Source organism: Sinocyclocheilus rhinocerous, unplaced genomic scaffold (assembly GCF_001515625.1).
Source record: "Sinocyclocheilus rhinocerous isolate Xijiao unplaced genomic scaffold, SAMN03320098_v1.1 scaffold86, whole genome shotgun sequence".
Classification (NCBI taxonomy): Eukaryota; Metazoa; Chordata; class Actinopteri; order Cypriniformes; family Cyprinidae; genus Sinocyclocheilus; species Sinocyclocheilus rhinocerous.
The window spans coordinates 706,982-716,854 of record NW_015650012.1 but is presented as its reverse complement, the minus strand read 5'-3'; the positions used below and the strand labels follow the sequence as shown (position 1 = coordinate 716,854).

Genomic DNA, 9,873 nt, shown 5'->3' with positions numbered 1-9,873 from the left:
ATATATATATATATATATATATATATATATCATGGTTTGGTAAATTAGAATAAAATAAAAATATGATAATATGAGATAGCCTACTAATTCATAATTATGAAAAAATACAATTATGAGATACTAAGTCAAATACTAAGTCAAAATTGAGCTAAATTGAAATTATAACAAAAGGTCAAAATTATGAGATACTGTTATCCATAATTATGATAAAAGGTCAAAATGATGACATACTAAGCCATTATTATGAGATAAAGTCAGAATTCTGAGACATTAAGTTAATTAGAAAATAAATTATGAGAAAATCTAAATTATAAGATACTGTCAAAATTGACTAGTCAAAATTATGAGATACTACAAGTCATAAATCAAAATTAGACAAATTTATAATTATGTCATAAGTCAATTGTTTATGCAATAATTAAAACTTATATCATGTCAACTTTTTACCATAAATATTTTTGTAAATTTCAATATTGTCATTTATTATCTCTCGACGTTTTATCTCATCATTTTGACTTGTTATAATTATGACTCAGTATGTAGACTTATCTCATCTTTGTGACTTAGTATCTAACAATCACACCTTTTCATAACATGATTGACTTTAATGCAATTATAATTTACAAAAGCATGATTTTTTTTCTCATGTGGCAGAAAATGGGCTTCCAAAGATATTTCTTAAAATAAACAAACATTATCACCATTTCTTTTGCTACATCTTTCCACTTTTGTACTTAACATTTCTCTTTCAGAGCTTTTGTGCAAGCCATATCATACTGCTTTAAGGTCAGTAAATATAGACACTGTAATGTCACTCTTTTGATGTAAGAAAGATCAAACCAATTTTTAAGGAGGAGAATTGTCACAGCTTAATGGGGTTGAACATAAAATGAGAAACAAAAACAAATTCTGCTTTTTCTGAAATAATACAACATAAATCATAAACTAATGCATAAAGCATTTTAGAAAAACACTACAGGCAGTGAAACAATTTAATTCTGTTTTTCCTCTATATAACCCATTAAAATGTTATGGTGATGGACACATCTAAATTAGCTGATATTCCTATGAAAACAAACATTTTTAAAAAATTTGTTTTAATATATTATAAATATTAAAAAAATTGATTTTGCATTGCGCATTAAATGGAGTCGGAGTCTATCAAATAATGTGACCGAGTTTAGTATGCTGTTGATTCTATCCGTAGTGATTCATTGAACACATATAGCATTTCCTGAGAATGAACAAAGTGAACATCTGTCACACGCTTTACACAACTGAAAATGCAATTTCATCTGAACACTCAATTTAAAGACCCATTCAAAGATCCATCAACTGTACAGTGTACCGTTTGTTGAAAGCATTGTTCAGTTTAACTTCAGAATAATGTTTTCTCCCATCTCTGTCAAACACAAGAACCACCTTCCAACCAATAGCCATGAGCTGCTCCACAGTCACTGAAGCTCAAACATAGACCCACACTGTGCCTGCAGCTTTCATCTGTCCAACAAATTGTTACGGTGATTATTAAACTCTTATATTATTTTTATTTTGTTTGAATTCTACATTCTTGCATTTAAAATGTCATTTTAATGTAGCCTACTTGCACCCTATCTTATCACTGACATGCGCTGCCACCTTGTGATCTAAACAGGAACTCCTGCCAGCAAACGGAATTATCGGTTTAAAAACAATATTGAATTATAATACTAAAATGTTTATTAAGCTAAGAATAAGGTTTTCTTCTTTTTTTTCAGTTTCTCTTATCCTGATTAAAAGAGTGTCCAAACCAAAACCTCCCAAAAATCAGAGATTATACTAAACACTCATTTAATTTGCCAACTATCTCCGTTTACTGTATTATAAAACATATTTTTTGTCTAGTGAGAGACAGCGAAGTACAGCTTTTCTTACATCTAATCTTTTGCACACATACATTTGCAGTGTTAAGTAAATTAAGAAGGGGAACTGTATGATTTTAAGCTCAAAGGTTTCACCCCACTGTGGTCAGGCACTTTCTAAGCGCACCAGCAGTTCATGTAAATACTCTTGCCCAAGGGAGTCTGAGGGTCTTGTCTGTGTATCTTTTGCATATGGTTTCTTCTATCTTTTAATAATATTTATGATGTCTACCGTCACAATGCACACACCTGTAAGATTCCATAACCAAGCCATCAACTCTAAATACATGTGCATTTATGAAAATAAGCTTTTTTAACAATTATTTGAAATACACTGATAGAATTTGTTTTGAAATTACTGACATTATATCATTTGTAAAACTAATATATTCCATTTTCTTTTAAGTAACAACAATGGAGTCTATTTTTGTTTCTGAAGCAGAAGCTGCCACATAATCAACTTAAACACCATAATCAATTTTTAATATAATGAAAGGAGACTCGAGCTAGCATAACAAAATGTGATTGTCTTTTTAAATTCTGTTCATAATACAAAATAAAGAAATGTAACTACAGAAGTTATCAGCAGAGGGCAGTATATTGTACACATACTGTATGTAGTACAAAAGGCAACCCAAAAACGTCAAACATGTTAAGTATTATTAAATATAAATCATTTCAGTTGTGGTACAATATATTTATATTCATATAAATTTTTTTAGAAAGACCCTGCAAATTTTTGAAGAATATTTATGCTGTTCTTTTCCTAGTAAAATTTCATTTAGTAACTACATCTTTCAAGCACCAAAAAGGACAAGACGTTACTCAATTTGAAATTAAAATAATCAAAACTGTACAGAAAGTAAAAAATAAAAAGTGTAAGAGTTTCTACATTCAATTATTAAAAGTATTCTTTTTTTCTTAATTATTCACACTGATAAAACCTAAACCACAGTGGGTTTTTTTTTTTTTTTTTACTAATTAAAGCAGCTGAATGCAAAAACCATGCAAAACCTGTTTAATGACAATGTTCGCAATATCCTCAGGCTCTGAGACTTTAAGAAACACCAGATGTTAAATTATGATGTAAATCAGATGTTGGACCATATATTTAGAAACCTGTTAAACATTAAAATCCTTTTTTTTTTTTAAAGTTGTAAGGTGGGACACTGGGACTTGATTTTATCCATCAGGAATTGATTGGATTGTTTGATTGTTGTCGTTTACTATTGGTGTGATCTGATATGTTACTGGAGCGGAGAGGTTATTGTCCTGCCCTTGTGCCAGTGAACACGTCATCAGAGAAGAGATGATTGCAAGGGGGCAGGGTAGTTATTATGATTAAAGATTACGAGGGCACATGAATTAAAATTAAATACAATAATGATGTGAACAGATAAATAATTCATAATAAACACTGCAATATTCTATAAAAAATAAGAATAGTTGAATTTTGATTTTATGATGACTTCAGCAAAAGGCAGCTTATTTTATTGTTGTTTTATAGCTAGTTGTTGAATATAATCAAGTCTGTGACAAATTGTACACACTCTATGTAGGCCTACAGTATGTTAAATTAAAAATATCCTGTTGTGATGAGCAAAGACATGTCTTTTTTGACCAGATACATTACATATTACAAGAATATTGCCGGTTTAAACATAAATATACATATTTCTGCATGAAAATCTCAAATTGTCTTTTTATGGTTCAGCTGTGATATAAAGGTTTTCCCATTCTGCAAACAAAACCTCCTGATCCATTATGTCATTACAATAAAGAGTCATTTCCCATGCACGTGTTTCTGTGTGTCCATGAACAGCAAACAAAAATGAATTTATAAGACTACTAGCACTGTCAGAAGTTTAGCTACACATATCTTTCATCTGCAATGATGAGGTCTGAGCTGAAGAGGGCAGTACATGCCTAACTATAATTCACACACACAGCAAAATGAGGAACATCCTCACTGGCCTGTAGAGCAAGTGTGATTGTAACACACTTCAATAACAAATAACACTGAAGGCATATAAAGGTTCTCAAAAATACCGTTTCAAAAAGTACCATAGGCTGCCAATACATATGGTACAGTGATAGTATCAACAAGGTAGGCCTACATGGCACATCTACGAAACATGTCCAAAAAGATACATGTAAGAACGTTCGTGTTGTGTTAGTGAATTGATCCTACTGTATTTTGGTTGGGAAAAGTCTTTACCTGCAGTACAAAATCGTCTTTCACCAGCTTCTCGTGGAGGTGTTGAGCTTAATGAAGTCCTTCTTCATCACTGACGAGAATAAAATGTATTTATACAAGTTTGTTTCAACTGACTGCAAGTAAAAAATAATCATTTCATCCCGTGCTAATTTATTTTAGTTCTAAACTGTCGCACAGCTGTTTTGTTTTACCATTTTTTAAAAAACGGCCAAACGTTTAAGCACGTGACCCAATTAAGCGATTCACTCGCGAATCGGGCATCACTAGATCTTAACAGTTAACGCAAAATACGGGACGAAGTGCTGAAATATGTTGTGAACTATTGTGAAATAGTTCTGTGCTCTGTGATCTTGATCGTCAGAAAAGGGTTTATCGGTAAAATTGTATTGGAGAAGGAGCCAAATTTGACAAGGGTGTGCGAGTCATGCCAGAATCACTTGAGTCAAATCGATGCTTCTCCGAGAGATGGCGCCCTTGACCGTCGCGTAAGTATTTGACGATTGGTTAACATTGGCTGCATCCGAAAACTTAGGCAGCTGACTTGCTGCCTCGCTGCCGTATGAGGAAATGACTTTGCAGGCATCGTTTTTGCACGAAGGCACCTCATGAAACTGATTTTGGACAGGCTTCTGAGGCAGCGTAACGGTTTAATGATCTACAACAAAATATAACAAGTTTTTGTGATAACTAAACGAATATTTAATTATACTATAATAATAATAATAATACTATAATACTGCTTTCTCGCTAGAAACATCAAAAGTGTAAAAAGTTAGTCAGAAATATACATTTACGCGCAAACTGACCACCAAACGCAACTTTCAGACACCATCTTTATTTTTTAGCTCAACCATCATGGAATGGAACGCACAGGATTGTGGGATATCAAAGGCAGCGAAGGATACATCTATGCTGCCTTCAAAATTCGATCAGAAGAAGGTACCTCCGGAGACAGGAAGTAAAGCTAAAGCAGAATTTGGATTCGGCCGTGCCTTGATGCCTTCCTGCCTTGGAATGCTGCCTCCGAAGGCAGCATTTTACAGTTTTCGGATGCAGCCATTATCCAATAGCAAGTGCTGTCTAAATGACGTCAGATTTTTAAAATTTGTTTTATTATTATAATTATTTTTTTAAATGTAGGTCAAATTTCTTGTGATTTTAATGTTAAATAGGCTACTGAAGATCAGGGTTTTTTTTTTATATGGAAACATTTATTATTTGATCTCTTGGAGAATCACAAAAACAGTTATGTTTTTACTGGTGATTAAATTTCATATTCACAAATTTAAAGTTTCCCGAAAAAGATTTTCAGTGAAACAGGCAATTAAAACTGTACTTTCTGTAACACTTTTACAATAAGGTTAAAATTAACTGATTTTTTAACATTACTTAACTGCTATAGTTAACATGAACTAACAATGAAAAATAAAGCATTTATTAATTTTAGTTAATTCTTATTTCAACATTGAATACATTCTTAAAATCAAAAGTTGTATCTGTTATCTGTCTTTTATGTATTGGACCTGAGCTAACATGTAACAAGTAACAATGGTATATTTTTTAATAACTTCAACAAAGATTAATAAACACTGTTACAAATGTTTTGCTCATTGTTAGTTATGTTAGTTAATACATCAACTAGCATTAACTAATGGGACCTTATTGTAAAGTGTTACAGTAATTTCTTTAATATTTATATGAATTAAGCTCCCTATTGGAAAAATGTTTGTGTTACATTCCTGTTGTTCTCATTTATTTGTCATGTGAGTTTTGTTATTACATTTTCATGAAAGACTACACTTTTTTTCCCCTTTGGAATAACTGATAGATTGTTAACAGTAAGACTAGGAATATGCATATTAACTAAATAAATAAGATACATTTTGGACTTTAATGTCACAATAATTTGTCATTTCTACTTGAGTTTAAACTCAATTTTACTCCAAACTTTTAAGTTTCAGTGGGTTGAAATTTCCTACAGTGTATTACTTTAACCCTACCTCATTTAATATTAATGACCCGTCTGCAAGTCCTGATGGAACAAATTTAGGAGGTCACAGACACTGACTCTGTAACACAATGTGAGTTTGAATCTTAGCAACACAAAGTCACTATACTTTGATATTCTGAGCACGGCTGGCGCTCAGGTCTTCGAGAGGACACAGAGACAGGCCACATCAGGCAATAGAGGACAGCGGGTTCTTTCTCACAGTGTGTTACCCATGGGGACACTGATCTAATTCTAGCTGCGTCCTGATTCCTCCGTAAAGGGCTGGACGTCTGAGCTCAGTGCAGCAGGAGGGGCTTTTGACAGAGAGAGCTATATGATGTCCACATTTACATGACCATTAAATTAGTCTCAGTGACTAATAATCATGAAATCCTTGTAATGACTTTTCATACAACATAACCGGTGGCTAATGGTGCTCTCTGTAATGCAGGAAGAGGGAAGTTAGAGTGAGCCAGCAGTAGCATTCAGACCAGGAAGGTGTATTACACCAGGATAAAGCTATCCGTTAGCTTTACCATTCATCTCAATGGCAGTTGCTCAGCTGACGCAGGACCTGTAGAAAGTAAGTGATTTTAAAGCTGCCATCTTTGCTTCAGTTCTGCAGCTAGGTTGTTTTGAGCCAATCACCTGAGCTGTAAACATCATGTGACTAATCATTCCGGAGCCGCAGGAAAATGACAACAGCACTGTGATGTCGTAGACGGCAGATGGAGAAAAATATGAATCCATTTCATAGTTTTAAATGTCACATTTCCACATCTTTATAAATCATTATAATTGTAAGTAGCAAAACATTGTTTATCATAAATCTAGCAAAGTTTTTTATATTTTCATTTTTTTTATTAATGTACATTTCAAATACTGTACTTTGTGTTTTCTTACCTTGACATTAAATTACAGAAAATTATTTAAGGTTGCTGTGCGAGTGTTCCTAATACAACAGCAAATCATCTTTCTGACATCTTTCTCTCTTATGAACACAGTAATCAGTCTTTCATATACATATACATATACATATACATATGCATATACATATACATATACATATTCATATACATATACAGGTGCATCTCAATAAATTAGAATGTCGTGGAAAAGTTCATTTATTTCAGTAATTCAACTCAAATTGTGAAACTCGTGTATTAAATAAATTCAATGCACACAGACTGAAGTAGTTTAAGTCTTTGGTTCCTGAAATAAATGAACTTTTCCACGACATTCTAATTTATTGAGATGCACCTGTACATATATTTGTTATAGTTTCCATTCACCGCTAAGTTGACGACTTCCATTTCTGAGAAGCCCATAAATATGAACAGGGTCCATTGGAAACTCGTACAACATCTACTGTATAATGAATGCTCTGGCCAATATATATATACAGTGGGTACGGAAAGTATTCAGACCCCCTTATTTCTGAGAAGCCCATAAATATGAACAGGGTCCATTGGAAACTCGTACAACATCTACTGTATAATGAATGCTCTGGCCAATATATATATATATATATATATGTGTGTGTGTGTGTGTTATCAGACTACATGGATACTTTTTAATGACTGTCAATGGAAAAATTTGGCATTTGCAGCCAGATGGTGTAATGACATCTAGCAGAAGCTAACAGACCCATGCTAACCATTCAAGTCTTGACACCTCTGGTTTGTCATTTGAAGGAGATATTTTAGAGATCTTTAGTACAGGCAGTTAAAACATAGTAGTAATAGTTGCATTCTGTACCCAATATACATTCTGATATGCTCTGGCATGGGGAATGTATGTATTTAGCCTAAGTACTAGTGTAGCCCACAGTACATGTATTTAGTTTAGCTTAGGATGTCCTGTACAGTACAGCAGAGATTCTCAACCGATGGGTCGCAACTCAAAATTGGTCACAGGTCTGATTTGATAGGGGTCACAGGGTCCGTGTTGTAAGAGATTCAAAATGCCAGTGGATTTACATTGTCATGCTCAGTGCATTGCACACACTAGATGGTGTCAGACACACTCCGACACTAAAACAGAAATAGATCACTAGCCATGATAAGATATACAGGAAATTACAAACCATACGTTCAAATGATGGATTGTGTCTCTTATACTATTAAACAGATTTATTTTCCACACACGCCCTCACTGTTCAGTCTCAAATGACTTTGCTTGTTAAATAAAGGTTAAGTAAATTTCCCTGTCATCAATGTCAGGTCCCACAATTTGCAGAGACTTTTATAAATGTCATTATCCTAGCAAATGGAAATCCTCTTTAGAGATGGATAAACAATGTCAATAATTAATAGGTTTTCACTGGGAAAATACTCACTTGTACATTAAAGAGATTCAATGCAAAGGTTGCAGATGTTTGTATTGTGTCTGGCAGTGACAGTATTGCTGTAGCACAAGCGGTTGTGGGATTTGTAGGGCAGAGGTGAGTTTAGCCGGAGGATAGTTGACTGATCCCATGAGTCTCATGCAGCTGAGGTGGCAAAATCCAAACCACACAGCATAAACAGCCCTGAACCGATTACAGCTTTTACATAGAGAGGTAGCCAGGGCTAGTTTTATGCTGTTTACTTCTTTAAATATTCTCAGGTTGTGTTTAGTTTTGAAAGTGCTTTAAAAGTCAGGCTACTGAAAGCAATTGAACATTTCCTCCCTTATTGGCCTTGAAATAAGATACATTTGAACACGTTGACCTTGTGATTACAAGAGCAACTATATGGGTATAATGTCACAATGGAAACATGCCTTCAAATAATCTATTACAGGGTTTTCAGCAAAATTCAACTATCAAAAATAAAAATTATGAAACACAACATTTGTGAAACAGCAAATGCAACATAAAAAAACAGCAGAAATTCTAATTAATATATTTACTACAAAAAACAACAACAAATGGTATAAAATTACATAAGTGAATTTATGAATGTATGTCACAGGTTTATCCAACAATTACAGCTAAATATTTGATAATATTGGAATTTTAGTTCGAGGACAATTAAAATAATAATAAATAAATCATCTTCATTTAAGAGATGCAAATATACAAAATCACATACATTTGCGTAATTAGACCTTTTACTCCAAACCTTCAACCAGTGAATAATTACTGAGACATAATTCTTGTGTCAAATTTCCCAGTGTGACAACTAGCCCCAGATTCCATTGCTTAAGTGGGACTCTGAAGCATCTGGTGAGCATTGTGATGACAGGCAAACAAGAACCAGAGCCATTTCAGGATCAAATATAGCAAATGAGCAGAGGAGAGAGAGGACAACAATTCTCTGTGCAAGTAAAGTTACTGGTTCAGCCTATTAAACAGATTCATCGTGAGTGTTGTCTCTTGTATTTTGAGATAACAGGCTTCCCTACATTACTGTTAGAAAGGATACATCAGGGATTAGACTCATCCATCCCACAGGTTTAAGAAATGTCAGAATCAGATTGATCCTGTGACCCTAATTGAGACAGAGGTGGGGGTGAAGCATGATAGACAGTGACTTCCTGTCTCTGTATGGTCCGCTGAGGCATCTTGCTGTCTTCCTGTCAGAGCATGTGTCATCTGCTTTGACCTTCATCTGAGGACATATGATTGGTATGATTCTTTAGGGTCTTCATGAAATGAACATACTTTGGTCAAAATTCCTCAAAGGTCATATAAAACAACACCCCTTTTACCTTGTTTAAATGATAATGAGCTCTGCTCACCGCGCCCCTCTCTTCAGTTTTTTTTTTTTTTTCGTATTCGG

At 33.8% G+C, this 9,873-nt stretch overlaps 1 long non-coding RNA gene across 1 annotated transcript in view; it reads right to left on the bottom strand.

Annotated features, from left to right (window-relative positions):
- LOC107711313 (uncharacterized) overlaps nt 1–4,190 on the bottom strand; it is a 52,079-nt gene extending 47,889 nt beyond the window's left edge. The window contains exon 1 of the long non-coding RNA XR_001636690.1: nt 4,120–4,190. This is a non-coding gene — a long non-coding RNA (uncharacterized LOC107711313). The remainder of the gene's footprint in view (nt 1–4,119) is intronic.
- Between the last annotated feature and the right edge of the window lie 5,683 nt (nt 4,191–9,873).